We start from the raw sequence: 17,875 nt of genomic DNA on the forward strand, positions 1-17,875 counted from the left end.
ATGGGCCTATAAGAATCAATATTTTATGGATCTTTTTCAGGTTTCAGGATCAGCGTAACAATAGCCTCCTAAATTGAATGTGGGAGGTGGCCATTGTCAAATGCTTTCCGAAACATTAAGTAAATTTGGCAGTATAACTTTATCCAAATGTTCAAATACATCCATTGGATGGCCGTCGGCGCCTGGAGCCTTCTCCGGAGGCAGCCATTGTACTGCAGTATATATTACTTCAATGGAGATTGGGGCATCTAACAGCTCTCTTTGTTAAGCATTTATCTTATGATGACGTAACTGATCAAGAAAAGCTTCTAGTTCACATAATGCATAATTAACTTTAGAGTAATATAATTCCCTGTAATAGTTTTCAATTGTTTTTTATAATTACTTCCTGATAGTTAACAATGCTGCCAGTGGAGACACGAATGGCTTCAATATTTAAAGGTCTATTACAGCTTTTTTTTTTTACCATACTGGCCAACATTTCACCAGACCGAGAGCCCGCAATGAAAACTGTCTGACTGTTTAACACAATTGACCTTTGTGCCCTTTGACAATGATCTGAATCAACAGCACATTGAATTTCCTCAAACTTTTTCTGGTATCAGAAGAAGAAACAGAATTAGGGTATGTTCACACGCACTAATTACGGACGTAATTCGGGCGTTTTTGCCCCGAATTACGTCCGAAAATAGCGCCTCAATATTGTTGACAAACATCTGCTCATTGAAAGCAATGGGCAGACGTTTATCTGTTCACACGAGGCGTATATTTACGCGCCGCCGTCAAATGATGGCACGTAAATAGACGCCCACGTCAAAGAAGTGACCTGTCACTTCTTTGGCCGTAATTGGAGCCGTTATTCATTGACTCCAATGAATAGCAGCGCCAATTACGTCCGTAATGGACGCGGCGTTCAAGTGCCTGCACATGCCGTTACGGCTGAAATTACGGGCATGTTTTCAGCCGTTACGGACGCTGTCCTGTGAACATACCCTTTAGCCTGCTCTCCCTCACCTGCCTTGCCTTAAATTCCCCTACACTACTCCACCCCTGATTTAATCACCCAGTTACCTTAAACCTACCTTTAGGTCTAAAACTGCCCCCTATTGTTCCTTTACCTCTACCTCTCCCCCTAGACTACCAGGCCCCACCAGCCATGAGACCAGCTCCATTTTGGACATAGAACAAACCCTTAACCTACATTATCTATATTCCTACCAAACAATAGGTTCCCCACTACTACATTTTTGTTGCTGAGGGCCACATGGCCCTTCTTATGGTTCCTTACGTGCATTTTGCCCATTCGTCACTCCTTATTGCTGCGTGTGAACAGGGCTCTACCCTCTCACTTAGGCCACTATTGAGCTACAGCTGCAGTTCAAATGAATATACTGAGTTGCATGCACCTTTGTGGACTGCAGCTGTCACTCAAGAGTTAAAATCAATCCGTAGCGCTACCAAAAGTCTAGGTGTAGCCCTGGCCTGATTCCTGAAAAACCCTCACTCCCAAATCTTTAACTGATAACAAACAGAGATAAATCGAAAACCTTCATGTGTTCTCTTGACAGTAATTATTAACAAGATTGTTAAACAGAACACTCTAAAAGTATGTGGAGCCTGATCATAACACCTATATGAGATTTTTGGATATCCCATTCCAAAGCCACGTGTACTAAATATCAAGTTATGCCCCTATTGCAACTTTAACAGCCTGCACTCTTCTAGGAAGACTTTGGACAACATTTTCGGGTGTCTGGGAATTTGTGCCAATTCAACTAAAAGATCATTTGTGAGGTCAGACACTGATGTTGGATGAGACCATCTGGCTCGCAATCGCCGTTCCAATTTATCCCAGAGTTGTTGGATAGGGTTAAGGTCAGGGCATTGTGCCGCTGCTGGAGTTCCTCCACACCAAACTTGTTACCACATGTCTTTATGGACCTCGTGTGCACAGGAGCGCAGTCATTCTGGAACATAAAAGGATCGAACTTAAAACTGTTACCACAAAGTTGGACGTGTACAATTGTGTAAAATGTCTTTGTATGCTGTAGCATTAACCCTTCACTGGAAATAAGGGGCTGAATCCTGAAAAATATCCCTAGACTATTACACCCACTTCTACCAAATGTTACAGTAGACACTATTCATTCTGCTAGGTAGCGTTCTGGCATTCACCAAACCCAGATTCATCCGTCAGATTGGCAGATAGATAGCGGTGATTGATCACTCCATAGAACACGCTCCAGAGTCTAGGGGGCGGCATGCTTTACACCACTCCAGCAGAAGCTTGCCATTGTGCGTGGTGATCTTAGGCTTTTGTGCAGCGACCATGGAAACCCATTTTATGGAGCTCATTACGCATAGTTCTTGTGCTGATGTGACTTAGGCTGGGTTCACATCAGCGTTGTATTTCCGTTGAGGGGTTCCGTAGGAGCTTTCCATCGGGGCACCCCCTCAACAGAAAAACAAACAGAAACCATAGCTTCAGTTTGCATCACCATTGATCTCAATGGTGACGGATACTTTGCTAATGGTTTCCGTTTGTCACCATTGTGAAAGGGTTTCGTTGTTTTGACGGACTCAATAGCGCAGTCGAGTGACGGAAACCCTCAACGGAAAAAACGCTGAACAGGCCCTAATAGAGACAGTTTGGAGCAATGTAATCAGTGATAAAAGAGAGCATAGGTGATTATGACATGCCCCACCCTTCGGCACTCGGTGACCCTGCTCTGTGAGTTTGTGTGGTCTACCGGTTTGTGGCTTAGCTGTTGTTACTCCTATATACTTCAACTTCACAATAATATCACCTGCAGGAGACCGGGGTAGATCTAGCAGATCAGAAATTTTACAAACGTACTTGTGTCAAATGTGTGACATTCTTTCCAGTCACTTAGCTCTATATTATGCCCCATTCTATTAGCAATGTTTGTCTATAGAGATTGCATTGCTATGGGCTTGATATTATGCAACCATTTGCAATGGATGTGGTTGAAAAATTTAATTAGTGACACATTCCCTTTAAGTAAGTTATTTATTTTTATTATATTATTTACGTTTTTTTGCTGCATTTTTTTTTTCTACATGGTGGGAAGTACTAAAAATTAAATAATAAGACATGTTTTCCAATGTTAGCCACCAGAGGGAGCACTTCCCAGAATTACAGCAAGGTGAATTGGTCAGTGTCATACACTTTTCTTTACAACACCCACTTGGTAAAAGTAAAAAAATGCCCAGTTGGTTAGTTAGAACAAATTAGCATAAAACTAAAAATTATCAGAACTTGGTCAAAAATAAAAGTTTTAAAAAAAAACACCAAAACTGTTATCTACATTAAAGCGCCTATTAGATCAGGTAGGAGATAGGGCAGGTATAAACTGGTGACATAGCCTCTTTAAGGTGCTTTTACATGGACAGATTTCCTGGCCAGTAAATAAGCGCTGATCGACAATGCAATACATGGATCGGCACTTGTTGGCTTAAAGAGGCTCTGTCACCAGATTTTGCAACCCCTATCTGCTATTGCAGCAGATCGGCGCTGCAATGTAGATAAGAGTAACGTTTTTATTTTAAAAAAACGAGCATTTTTGGCCAAGTTATGACCATTTTTGTAATTATGCAAATGAGGCTTGCAAAAGTCCAAGTGGGTGTGTTTAAAAGTAAAAGTCCAAGTGGGCGTGTATTATCTGCGTACATCGGGGCGTGTTTACTACTTTCACTAGCTGGGCGCTCTGAAGAGAAGTAACATCCTCTTCTCTTCAGAACGCCCAGCTTCTGACAGTGCAGATCTGTGACGTCACTCACAGGTCCTGCATCGTGACGGCCACATCGGCACCAGAGGCTACAGTTGATTCTGCAGCAGCATCAGCGTTTGCAGGTAAGATCGACTTACCTGCAAACGCTGATGCTGCTGCAGAATCAACTGTAGCCTCTGGTGCCGATGTGGCCGTCACGATGCAGGACCTGTGAGTGACGTCACAGATCTGCACTGTCAGAAGCTGGGCGTTCTGAAGAGAAGAGGATGTTACTTCTCTTCAGAGCGCCCAGCTAGTGAAAGTATTAAAAACGCCCCGATGTACGCACATAATACACGCCCACTTGGACTTTTACTTTTAAACACACCCACTTGGACTTTTGCAAGCCTCATTTGCATAATTACAAAAATGGTCATAACTTGGCCAAAAATTCTCGTTTTTTTAAAATAAAAACGTTACTGTAATCTACATTGCAGCGCCTATCTGCTGCAATAGCAGATAGGGGTTGCAAAATCTGGTGACAGAGCCTCTTTAATTTACATTTAGCAATAATCGAAATGTATGGGGTAAAAGTTCGTCCCCATACATTTGCATCATGTTGGTAGCACATCCCCTGTTTACACAAGGAGATGTGCTGCCGACTAGCGACCACTTTTTTGGCTGCATTGGATTAGCCAATCAATGAACATTTGCTTATTCGTCGACTGATCGCTGCCATGGTGACACAGGGCATTGATCGGAAACAAGCGTTCATATAAATCCTCACTTGCCTGATCATTGCCCCGTTTTAAAATGCCTTTAGCTGCATAGTAAAACCTGATGCACTTTGAAATGTGGGTGGAATTTGAACCATTCCTTGTTTATCTGAGATACTTATCTTGTATGGATTCTTAAACGAATTGTTTTTATTTTATTAATTTGTGTTCTTATTTAATAAAATATTATATTTACCGTATTTTTCGGACTATAAGACGCAGTTTTTAGCAAGAATAAATCTTGCTAAAAAGTCCCTGCGTCTTATAATCCGCAGTCAAGGGACCCGGCATCGTCGGGCCCCATGACCGCGTCATTACTTAACCCCTTCCCGACCCATGACGTGCCGGCACATCATAGAGCTGGAGGGGGGTGATGTATGGAGCGGGCTCACGCGCTGAGCCCGCTCCATACACTGCAGGTGTCCGCTTCTGACACGCTGATCTATTGGCCAAGAACAGCAATTTCGCTGTTCCTGGCAGTTTAAAGGGCTTGTGCCATAAAACACATCTATTCCTTAGCCACGTGATGTGTACCTGTGTTGATTTAAACGGGTTTTGACATCCAGTGATGTTTCGCCCACATATAACAGGTGGCATGGACATTGAAGTATATAAATAACAAAATGTGGTATCACACGTAAGAAAGTGCTTGATCAGGAATCTGCTTTTTACTGTATTTGTTTATTTATGGTAAATGATCACTTGATGCAAGCACCTCCCTCTTAATTGAAGTTCCTCTATATATATATATGCTGTTAAAACATGTGTTCACTAGCTTGAGAAAGGCTCTATTGAAGAGCTGAAACGTTGCAATTTTGATTGATGGAATAAAGCACCTTTTCTACTTTTGCTATATCTCTGGAGTGCTGCCTGATTTTTGGAAATATATATGTGTATATATATATATATATATATATATATGTATGTGTGTGTGTGTGTGTGTGTGTATATATATAGATATATAATATATTGTGTAATACTAATTGTATTTTAATTGGTGTGCATCAAATTGGGAAAAGATTTGTGTTTTTTTTACTCTTTTCCTCCTAAAAAAAAAGCTAATTATATCAATAATCTACTTGCCAAAAAAAAGATTTAAGGTGTCCTGAAAACAATGCATGTCGTTGACTTAAGGCCCTGTTTACACAGGCCAATGATCTGGCAAACGAACGCTCATTCCCGATAATTGCCCTGTATAAACAGGGCAAGGAACAGCCGACAAACTAACAAACGCTGTCGACATGATAGAAATGTATGGGGACGAGCGATCGGAGTAACGAGCACTCGTTCTCATGGTTATTTGCAGTGAAATGATGTTTTGGCAATGAAGGAGTAAATTCTCCAGTAATGAAGTGATTAATCCGATATTTTATTGTTAAGCAGCTGAGTGTTTTCATCATCTTCTTCTTGAGATAATTGATTGACTGGACACAATCCTCCGGTATCCCTCATCACTATTTCAGCAGCAGAAGTCTCATGTTCGTGAATTGTGTTATTGTTCAGCGGTGAAGTCTCTTCATTGTCTTCTTCAGGTGTTTCATTGGCTGGATATAATATTTCACTATTCACTGTCCTCCGCTCCTTAGAGTTTTCTTCCAATTCAGTTTCTTTTTCATTTAATTGGTTATTGATGATCTGTGAAGTTTCCTCATTCTCTTGTCCAGGAGATTCGTTCACTGGGCTTAGACTTCCATTATTATCCTTTTCCAGTTCCTCTTGATCTTCCCTGTTAGAACGCTCCTTTGATTTATCAATCTCCTTTTCACTCAATGGATTATTGACGAGTTGTGAAGTCTTCTTCTCCTTTTTACGTCCCTCTGCATCTTCCCTGGTAGAACGTTCCTCTAATGTATTAGTCTTTTTATTAATAAATAGTTTATTGGTGGGTAGTGAATTTTCTTCAATCCCTTCTTCTCCGATTAATCCTTTAGCTGGACACAATCCTTTGCTATTTAGATTCTTTCGCACCTGTGCATTTTCATCGTTAGCGCCTTCCCCCAATTGATTTGGTTCTGTTTTTTTAGATGTTTTGTGAATCCGCACTAGATTTTTCTGCTTTTCTTCACAAATAGATTCATTCGCTGAATGTAAACCTACACTGCCTTCCTTCCCCGGCTCTTGTGTATTTCTTCCTTCTAGCGCCTCTTTATTTGGTGTCACAATCTGTCTCTGGTCACATGCTTCTGGCTTCGTTTGCCCTGTTTGATTTTCTGGACTCCCTTTCGGTGATAGGGGGCTTCTTTCACTTTTATTATTTGGTAATGACTTTTGTCCTGCATTAAATTAAATAAATGGTAAAAGTTAGCTTTACATGGTTAAACAATTCCAAACATCAGGCTTTTAGGGATTATTCAGTAGAGTCTATGTTGAGAGTTAGGCTCTCCAGTGTACACAGTGAACGCTCTCCATTGTAAGACAATTATTTGAAGATAATTATGTTTCTGATATGTAAATAGTTGGAAGTAATTGCGCTGGGCTAACATTTAATGCTAGCAGTTCACATAGACTTGTGTCGAGTGACGGTCTTAGTCATACATATTTTACACTCATGTCTGAATTCTTGATATTTTGACACTCAACAGTGGCGTGAAAATTAATTACATGTTAAATTGACTCAGTGTATGCTTATGGACTGTGGCTGTCACATAGTAAAAGTGATGCATCAACCAAACCTCCACAGAAGAGGCCAGGTACCACGTTTAAAAAAAGACTTCCTTAAGTTTTGTCCGTTCGCAGCTTTTACTGCTGGAGTGTGGCTGTCAATCACTGCCACACTCCCGATCTTGATCGCCTGGGCACAGCTATTGTACCCACAGGACGCGAGATGCAATTGATGTACGGCACACATGTGGGAACTACGTCCGGCCAGTCAAGTGCACGTATGTCAGTGGTCATTAAGGGGTTGAGAACGATTTTTTGCAACATATTCAAATACTTATATGGAAATAAGTTTACACTTTACAATTGCCCTTCTAACAAGTTTCATTTGTATCCTATATGATCACATATAACTGTTGTCACACCAGTAACGCAGGAGTACATTTATGTGGTACATTCCATGTTCAGTTCTATTCAGTTAGCCAATGGATACATTACATAGAACTAATCTATGGACCATGCCACTGTGTAGAGATAGGGGTCTACAGCACTGATAGAAGATAGGTAGTGTATGTGAGGAGTATTTTCTATACATTTATATGGAAAATGTATGACTTTCTATTCTATAAATAAAGTAGAAAATTAAATTAAAATGAGAATATTCCTTCCATTTTCTTTTTATAGCTGTGCTAATTGGACAGACTCTTTATTATATGATGTCTAATGGTCCTTTTACACAGGCATATTTCCGGACAGGTAACGTGTCGATAGATGATAATATCTTGCCGGTTGGTGCTCGTTTGCTCCATTTACATGAAGCAATGATCATCAGTATGGGAATGAATCGTTACTACGCTTGAGATCAGATGTCTTCCCTTTCTGCTTCCCCCTTCTCTGTGGCTGCATCACACACAGGCTGAGGCAGAGATGCAAACACTAAACTGAGCTTGGAACCACATTTCTGGGCCACCAATGTTTTATTGATTTGCCTTTAGGAGCAATATGTAGTGTTATTCTGTGACTGTGACTTATATAATCTTCTTTCTCTAATGTTATGAGTCTGATATGGTTCATTTTATCTTTATTATATCAGCTTTCAGTAGAATCAGTAAGACCTATATTTCACTAAGGGTATGTTCACACGGCCAAATTTCAGACATATACGAGGCGTATAATGCCTCGTTTTACGTCTGAAAATACGGCTCCAATACGTCGGCAAACATCTGCCCATTCATTTGAATGGGTTTGCCGACGTACTGTGCAGACGTCGTTTGACAGCGGTCAAACGACGACGTGTAAAAATACAGCCTCGTCAAAAGAAGTGCAGGACACTTCTTTGGACGTTTTTGGAGCTGTTTTCTCATAGACTCCAATGAAAACAGCTCCAAAAACGCCGCGAAAACGGCGCGAAAAACGCCGCGAAAAATGCGAGTTGGTAAAAAAACGTCTGAAAAGCAGGGTCTGTTTTCCCTTGAAAACAGCTCTGGATTTTCAGACGTTTTTGTTGACTACGTGTGAACATACCCTAAGCCATAACATTAAAACCACCTGCCTAATAATGTGTTGGTCTCCCTCGTGCTGCTATAACAGCTATGACCCGTTGAGGCCTGGACTTTACAATATCTCTGATGGTGTCCTGCAGCACCTGGCACAAAGATGTTAGCAGCAGATCCATTAAAGGGGTTATCCCATGAATCAAGTATTTTGCAGTGTTTTTTGCAGTGTTTCTAGCATTAACATCCCCTTTGGTGCTGCTGTTAGGGTATGTTCACACGGCGGGGGTCCGTAACGGCTGAAATTACGGGGATGTTTCAGCCTGAAAACATCCCCGTAATTTCAGCCGTACCGGCATGTGCAGGCGCTTGAACGCCGCGTCAATTACGGCCGTAATTAGCGCTGCTATTCATTGGAGTCAATGAATAGCGGCTCCAATTACGGCCAAAGAAGTGACAGGTCACTTCTTCTACGCGGGCGTCTATTTACGCGCCGTCATTTGACAGCGGCGCGTAAATATACGCCTCGTGTGAACAGACAAACGTCTGCCCATTGCTTTCAATGGGCAGATGTTTGTCAGCGCTATTGAGGCGCTATTTTCGGGCGTAATTCGGGGCAAAAACGCCCGATTTACGTCCGTAAATAGGCCGTGTGAACATACCCTTACTCTGTGCTGCAGGGGGAGGGCCTCTGAGCAGAATCAATCTCCTTCCTCCTCTGCCAGCTGACAATATAGTCTCTTCAGCTACACTGCCATGATAATGCAGGGGCTCTGCTCCTTCCCTAGACAATCAGGGTAGAACGCGATTTCTTTTGGCTGTTTTGCAGTGAACAGAGGATCACTATGCGGAGACTTGGCAGTGCGGAGAGTGATTGAGCGCTTGTATTCACCAGCACTCAGCTCATAAGGTGGACGTGCACTTTGTTGTACACTTTGAACACCAATTTGTGCAATACTATGTAAGTAAATGTCATAACTCTCCACTGGATCGGTTTTTTAACCCCTTAGTGAGCAGCCTATTTTAGGCCATAATGACCAATCTACTTTTTTTCGTTTTTCTGTAGTCGCATTCAAAGTGCTATAACTTTTTTTTTTTTCCGTCGACATAGCTGTATGAGGTCTTGTTTTTTGTGGGACAAGTTGTACTTTTTAATGGCACCATTTTGGGGTACATATCATTTTTTGATTAACTGTTTTTGGAGGGAATAGAAAAAACCCCTGAAATTACACCATTGTTCTATGCGTTTTAAATTGACGCCGTTCACTGTGCAGCTTAAATAACATGTTACCTTTATTCTATGGGTCGGTGCGATTACATTTGCGGGCCGCCCATCTTTGACAGATGGAGCTCCCTCCCTCTGTAAACAAGTTAAATGCCGCGGTCGCTATTGACCGCAGAATTTAACGGTTTAAACGGCCTCGATCGAAGTAAAATTCGATCGCGGTCATTGGAGCAGGAGTCCGGATGTCCTTAGACAGCCGAGCCCCGGCTCCAGCCTGCACGGGACACCCGTGCAGGGCTTAGACTGGTCCGCCATGAAAAGGCGATGGCCTAGCCTAAGGCCCCTTAGTGACCGCCGTAAAAAGGCGTATTGGTGGTCACTAAAGGGTTAACAGCATGTCCTGTAAATGGCAAACATTGTTTATTTTTTTATGATTTATACATTGAATATAACATTTAACGGTGGGACAACGCCTTTAAGTCCTGTAAGTTCTGAGGTGTGGCCTCTATGGTTCGGACTTGTTTATCCAGCAAATCCCACAGATTCTCGAGCAAATGGAGAAATGGGGATATTGGCGGCCAAGTCAACACCTTAAAGGAACAGTGTCACCACCAAAAAATTTTTCATGTCAGTTTAATGTTAGTGTTTTATTAAAAACGTTTTTATTTATTTGTGTGTTTGTGTGTTACTTTTTTCTATTTTTTCACTTTTTCTTCCCTATGGGGGCTGCCATTTTTTTTTCCATTTCTGTATGTGTCGATTAACGACACATACAGACATGGAATACGGCAGCCACAGTCCCATAGGGACTGCGAACGGGGCCCGTCCCATCCACTTCTGTGTACGCCATCTGTGTGGGAACTGCGCATGCGCCGCTCCCACACAGTCCAATTTGAAATGCGCGCCGTCCGGCGCCATTTTCCTGTGGACCGGAAGTCGCGGCCGGACAGTAAGATTACTACTTCCGGTCGCGGCTTCCGGACTTGTGCACTTGGACCAGCGGCAGCGGACGGAGCCGCGGCGGCAGGAGCAGGTAAGAGATTTCTATGTATGTTCGTGTTTGTGTGTGTTTACTACTGTATGTAAACCTACTACACTGTGTGTTAGCTCAAAAAATGGCGACACACAGTGTAGGAGGTTAGACCGTTCAATCCCCTCGTTTATTCCAGCACTAGCCAGGATAAAGGAGGGGGGGATTCTCAGAGCTCACTAGAGCGAGTGCTTTTTTCCCAATTTTGCAGCAAAAAGCAATGTGGTTGCTTTACCACATGCAATGCTGCAATTTTGGGAATAGCTCCATCTAGTGACCAGCACTGGGAAATATTATAAATTAGAATCTAATTTATAATATTTCCTGACTCGTGAAAAAAATAAAAAAAATTTGAACAATGTTTAATCACCTGCACACTAAATGTTTAATTTAAAAAAAAAAAAAACATGTTTTGCTGGCAACACATTCCCTTTAAACTATTTGTCATGTTCCTCAAACCATTCCTGAACAATGTTTGCAGTGTGGCAGGAGCCTTATCCTGCTGAAAGAGGCCACGGTCACTAGGGAATACTGTTGTCATGAAGGGGTGTACTTGGTCTGCAGCAATGTTTAAGTAGGTGGTAAGTGTCAAAGTAACATCCACATGAATGCGAGGACCCGAGATTTCCTATCAGCATTTCCCAGAGTATCACACTGCCTTCGCCGGCTTGCCTTCTTCCCATAGTTCATCCTGATTCCATGTCTTCCCCAGGTAAGTCAATACAAACGGAAAAAGTTACAGCACCAGAATAAATAAAAAACGATGTATAGGAGTGCAAAGCCCAACAAGACTGGATCCAGCTACCTTATACAATGGCAAAAGAAGGAATTCAGGCAGCACATCCAAAAAACAAGGAACTTTTATTCATCCAAGCGACATTTCAGCTCCTCAGAGCCATGCTTGAGAAAAGAAAATGGGTGAATAAAAGTTCCTTGTTTTTTTGGATGTGCTGCCTGAATTCCTTCCTTTCCCCAGGTAAGTGGCTCACACCGGCCTTCCACATGATGTAAAATAAAACATAATTTATTAGACCAGGCCAGCTACTTCCATTGCTCCATGGTCCAGTTCTGATGCTCCCGTTCCCATTGTAGGAGCTTTGGTTGTGGACAGGGGTCAGCATGTGCGGTCTGACCGGTCTGCGGCTACACAGCCCCACATTCACCAAGCTGCAATTCACTGGGTTTTCTGACATCTTTCTATCATTGCCAGCAGTAACTTTTTCATCAATTTGTCTTACAGTAGCTCTTCTGCAAGGTCTGCGAGACTGGCTTGCCTGCGTTACCTATGCGCATTAATGAACCTTGACCGTCCATGACCCTGTCCCTGGTTCACCGGTTGTTCTTCCTTACACCACTCTTGGTATGTACTAACCACTGCATACCGGAAACACGACCACAAGACCGGTAGTTTTGAAGATGATCTGACCCAGTCGTCTAGTCATCACAATTTTGCCCTTGTCGCAGTCGCTTAGATCATTACACGTGCCCATTTTTCCAGCTTCCAAAACATCAACTTCAGGAACTGACTGATCACTCGATGCCTAATATATCTCACCCTTTGACAGGCGCTATTGTGACCAGATAATCAATGTTATTCACTTCACCTGTCAGTGGTTGTAATGTTATTGCTGATTGGCATATATTAATGAATTTATATATATTTAAGTTTATTATGATAATGAATTCCAATATAATGAACTTAAATATATGCCTTTTATTATGTATAGTAAAATCCAGCCCAAGACCAGTACTGAATGAAGACATTGGGGGAAACTGTGACAGTGACGAGTTTTTCTCTGAATATCCATGGAGCGGGCAATAACGGTAAACTGCTAATTGGAGTTTTTTTTATAAGCCACCAACTCAATGGGCGACAACAAATAGAAGAGACAACACATAGCAATAATAGGGTCCTTAATATGGGCGATTTCAATTATCCTGACATTATTTGGGACATAGAGTCCGCTGGTTGTGCTAAAAACTGTAACTTTTTATCCACAACTCATAACAATTATTACACTGAGTTGGTTAATAAACTAACCAGGGGAGATGCTCTGCTAGATGTGCTCTTGTCTAATAGATCTAATACAATATCAGATGTGGAGGACTTGGGGGACACTGATCACAATAAGGTAAGTTTTAAAATAATAATAAATAAAATGGTATAAAAGCCGGAACTACTACACATGCTTCCAACACATTAACTTTAAGGACAGACTGTTCACTTGCTGCCTAATATCTCCCACCCCTTGACAGGCGCCATTGTAACAAAATAGTCAATGTCATCTACTTTACCTGTCAGTGGTTTTAATGTTATGGCTGCTCGTTGTATGTAAATAACTTAAAATCAGCTCTACGATGTAATATCAATTTCTACTGACCTCTGACTTGTAATGTTTTTGTAATCTTCTCTATCGTCTTCCCAGAGTTTGGAAGTTCCACTCTGCAGATGTATTTGACTCCATCATCTGCTCTTTTTACTGGAGTGAGCGCTAGAAAGGATTTGAAGTGGTTCTTGTCATCTGATTCCGCATCCCTTTGTGTGGTTACGTGTCTACGTTTTTCATAATTTATACCTATTGGTTCATCTGTTTCCGTCTTCTTTTCAAACCATCTTACATCGTGTTCACCAAGTATATAATTATGTAGTTCACACTCCAGCGTGGCATTCTTATCCAGTATCAGTTCTGGCACCTTTATTTCTCCAATCTCCAGATCAGGCAGAGTATCTGTACCGAAACATTGTCAGAATAAGGAGACATTCAGAGACTATATGACACGTCCGTAACTACAGCTCACACTTCTCACAGTATTAATTCCTGTACCATGTATTTTATGTATTTATAAGTGATTGAGCTGAAAGTATATATTTTTTTACATTTTATATAGAGAAACAAGATCTCCCGATGCAGTGATTAACTTTTTATATCTCAGACATTGTGATGAGACCGTATACAGGGATGTGATGTGATATCAATGTAAGGGCTACCACTGTGTTACTATTTGTGATATGTGATGATAGAATAAAACTTCTTATTTTGTTTGTTAGAATATTTTTATTCTCTGAGTTGAGAAAAGGACTCCTTAATTTGTGTACCATTTATATTAGTAATATTTTGGCTCATTGACCGAAGTGGGAATTTAATTTAATTTTACAATATCTGCGATTGTCTTTAGTCTAGGTATTTGAACTTGCAACAGGTCTAACCAATGGGTGAATACACTGCTAGTGTGTGTGTACTGTATTATATTCTATAATGTGGAGCTGTGGGGTGCTTGCTAGTGGTGTCTGGGTGCCCTGGAGGTACATGTGGACATGTTGGATGCTTGTTAGTGGTGTCTGGGTGCACTGGAGGTACATGTGGACATGTAGGATGCTTGTTAGTGGTGGGGGTGTACTGGAGGTACAGGTGGAGATGTGGGATGCTTGTTAGTGGTTCTGGGTGCCCTGGAGGTATATGTGGAGATTTGGGATGCTTGTTAGTGGTGGGGGTGCACTGGAGGTACAGGCAATGGCGGATCATCATATGGGCAGTTCGTGCGGCCGCCCGGGGCCCGAGGCACCCAGGGGGCCCATGGCTGCCCGAACTGCACATAATATTAAAAACTATGCGGCGCGCTTGCGCTGCTAACTGTCACTGCAGAGATGGAGAGTAGGTGCAGGGAGAGCAATGAGCAAGAGGACAGAGCCCTTTTTGTAGCCCAGGGCATCCTGGGCTAGATTGCAGACTTTCTGCAAAAATTTGCGCACTGGCCCTTTAAGGCCGTGCACGCGCGGGCGCTCGCCGGAGACACTCGAAGTCCGGAAGTGAGGGCCAGCGCCTCACAGGAGGACAACGCTGCAGCGAGGTAAGATGTCCATGGCCACGGCCGTCGAGGTTAACGACCGAACGACGGACCGTGGCCATAGACGTTACAGTATCCCACCTCTTATGCCCCCTCTTCTTGGGACCAGAGCGGGAGAGAAACTTCCTCACGAGGACAGGAGCATCGATGTTCTCCTCTGGCTCCCAAGACCTCTCCTCTGGGCCGAACCCCCTCCAATCCACTAAATAAAATGTCCTTCCTCCCACCTTCTTGGTAGCCAGAATCTCCTTTACCTCGAAAGTCCCCGATGAGCCGCCTGGGGCCACTGTGGAGCTAGGAGTCCTGGTGTAGCGGTTCAGGACCACGGGTTTCAGCAGGGAGACGTGAAATGAGTTAGGAATCCTGAGGGTAGGGGGGAGCCGCAGCTTGTAGGATACCGGGTTGATCTGTAGCAGGATTTCAAAGGGGCCGAGGAACCTAGGAGCAAATTTGCACGACGGCACCTTCAGCCGGATATTCCTAGAAGACAACCAGACTTTAGTCCCTGGAAGGAACTGCGGAGGCGCCCGTCTTCTTGTATCTGCCTTTCTCTTCATGCGGTCCACCGCCAACAGGATAGAGGATCGGGTCTGTTGCCATATTTGTAGAAAGTCCCTGAAGGTTGAATCGGCTGCAGGCACCTGGAACATAGTAGAAACAGGAAGAGGTATCCGAGGATGTTGGCCGTAGACGATGAAGAATGGACTGGAAGTGGTCGACTCACTGGTGTGGTTGTTATAAGAGAACTCTGCCCACGGGAGCAACTGCACCCAATCATCATGGCGCCTGGAAACAAAGTGACGTAGATAGTTCTCCATAATCTGGTTAATTCTCTCGACTTGCCCATTGGACTGGGGATGATAGGCCAAAGAGAAGTCCAATTTTACACCGAGGAGGCCGCAGACTGCTCTCCAAAACTTTGAGGTGAACTGGACCCCTCGGTCCGAGACAATATGCAGGGGCAAGCCGTGTAGATGGAAGATGTGTTGTATGAAGACGTCAACCAATCGCGTAGCAGACGGCAGGGCGGTCAAGGGAATGAAGTGAGCCATTTTGGAAAAAATCGATCCACCACGACCCAGATCACACTGCAACTCGCAGAAGAAGGAAGATCCGTGACAAAGTCCATAGTGACATGTTGCCACGGGGCAGTGGTTGGAGCAGGCCAGCAGGTCTGGAGTGAGCAACTTTATTTGCTGCTCATACTGTGCAAGAGGAGACAAAGTCCATAACGTCTTTGGGCAGCGTGGGCCACCAGAACTGACGGGTGATTAGATCTTGGGTCTTACGAGCACCCGCGTGACCTGCCAGCTTAGAACAGTGACCCCAGCGAAGAATTCTTCCTCGGTCAGCCAGACGCACAAAAGTCCTACCCGGAGGAATGTCTCTAACTTGCAGGGGATTCACAGAGAAGATGCAGGATGGGTCAATAATATTCTGTGGAGATTCCATGGCATCTTCGGTTTCAAAAGATCTAGACAAGGCATCGGCCCTCACATTCTTGTCGGCCGGTCGGTAGTGGAGTTCGAACCAGAACCGAGAAAAAAACAATGACCACCTGGCTTGACGAGGATTCAACCGCTGGGCCGTCTGTAGGTAGGTCAAATTCTTGTGATCCATGAAGATCAGGACAGGATGAACCGCGCCCCCCAGTAGATGTCTCCACTCCTGCAGAGCCAGCTTGATGGCGAGTAACTCCCGGTCCCCAATCGACTAGTTGCGCTCTGCGGAAGAAAACAGCTTGGAATAGTAGCCACATACCACAGCCTTGCCTTTCGATCTTTTCTGGAACAGTGCACCAGCACCAACCGAGGAAGCGTCCACCTCTAACGAAAACTGTAGGGATACATCAGGATGGTTCAGAACGGAGGCAGACGTGAAGGCTTTCTTTAAGGATTCAAATGCAGCTTCAGCCTCTGGAGTCCACATCTTGGCATTCATACCCTTCTTAGTGAGGGTGGAGATAGGAGCAGTCAAAGATGAGAAGTTGGGGATGAACAGTCGGTAGAAGTTGGCAAATCCTAGGAAGCATTGTATGGCCCTTAAGCCTTAGGGGCATGGCCACTCCAGGACAGCCTTTACCTTCTGGGGGTCCATCTTGAGACCCTGTTCGGAGATAATATAGTCCAGGAAGGATAGAGACTTCTTCTCAAAAACACACTTCTCCAACTTGGCATAAAGGCGATTCTCTCTTAGACGGAGCAACACCTGGCGGACATGACTCTGATGACTTACTGGATCTGGGGAACAAAAATCAAAATTTTATCGAGATACACCACAACACAAACATAAGGGAGATCCCGAAAAATGTAATTGACAAATTCTTTAAATACTGCGGGGGCGTTACACAAGCCGAAGGGCATAACTAAGTATTCGTAGTGCCCATCACGAGTATCAAAGGATTCCATTCGTCACCTCGACGAATCCGAATCAGATTGTAGGCCCCCCGCAGGTCCAGTTTAGAAAAAAAATTTGCCCCCGTATGCGATGAAAAAGTTCAGAAATCAAAGGCAGGGGGTACCTGTTCTTCACCATGATCTGGTTTAGGCCTCGGTAGTCAATGCAAGGTCGTAACGATCCATCTTTCTTTTTAACAAAGAAGAACCCCGCTCCGGCCGGAGATGAGGATTTACGAATGAAACCCCTCTCCAGGTTCTCTTTAATGTAGGCCGACATGGACTGGGTCTCTGGCAAGGAGAGAGGGTACACTCTACCACGAGGAGGAGACGATTCAGGAACCAGGTCGATCGGACAGTCATATGCCCGGTGTGGCGGCAAGGTCTCAGCCTCCTTTTTATTGAAGACATCGCAGAACATGGAGAAACAAGAAGGCAACCCTGTCAAAGACTGAAGAGGAGCAGGCTGTGGTGACTGGATATGGCCCATACAGCGGTCAAGACACTTCGGGCCCCACTGGAGAACCTCTCCAGAGTTCCAATCCAGGACGGGGGCGTGCAGATGAAGACAAGGCAAACCCAGCAGCACGGGGTTGACGGCCTTGGACAGGACGAATAGGGAGATGAGTTCAGCATGAAGGGCTCCCACTTGGAGTCTCAATGGCTTGGTTACGGACAAAACTGGGTCCGGCAATGGCAGTCCATCCACCGAGGCAACGATCAGCGGCCTTTCAAGCGGGATAGTAGGCAATCCACAAGCCCCTGGAAGACAAAGCTGGC

General features: G+C 43.8%; 1 long non-coding RNA gene across 1 annotated transcript; it reads left to right on the forward strand.

Annotated features, from left to right (window-relative positions):
* Positions 1–9,495: 9,495 nt before the first annotated feature.
* On the forward strand, positions 9,496–13,863 carry LOC142656541 (uncharacterized). Its single transcript, XR_012849713.1, has 4 exons — positions 9,496–9,559; positions 12,094–12,213; positions 12,581–12,677; positions 13,280–13,863. It is a non-coding gene; the product is annotated as an uncharacterized LOC142656541 (long non-coding RNA).
* The last annotated feature ends 4,012 nt before the right edge of the window (positions 13,864–17,875 follow it).

This window comes from Rhinoderma darwinii, chromosome 6, assembly GCF_050947455.1.
Source record: "Rhinoderma darwinii isolate aRhiDar2 chromosome 6, aRhiDar2.hap1, whole genome shotgun sequence".
Classification (NCBI taxonomy): Eukaryota; Metazoa; Chordata; class Amphibia; order Anura; family Rhinodermatidae; genus Rhinoderma; species Rhinoderma darwinii.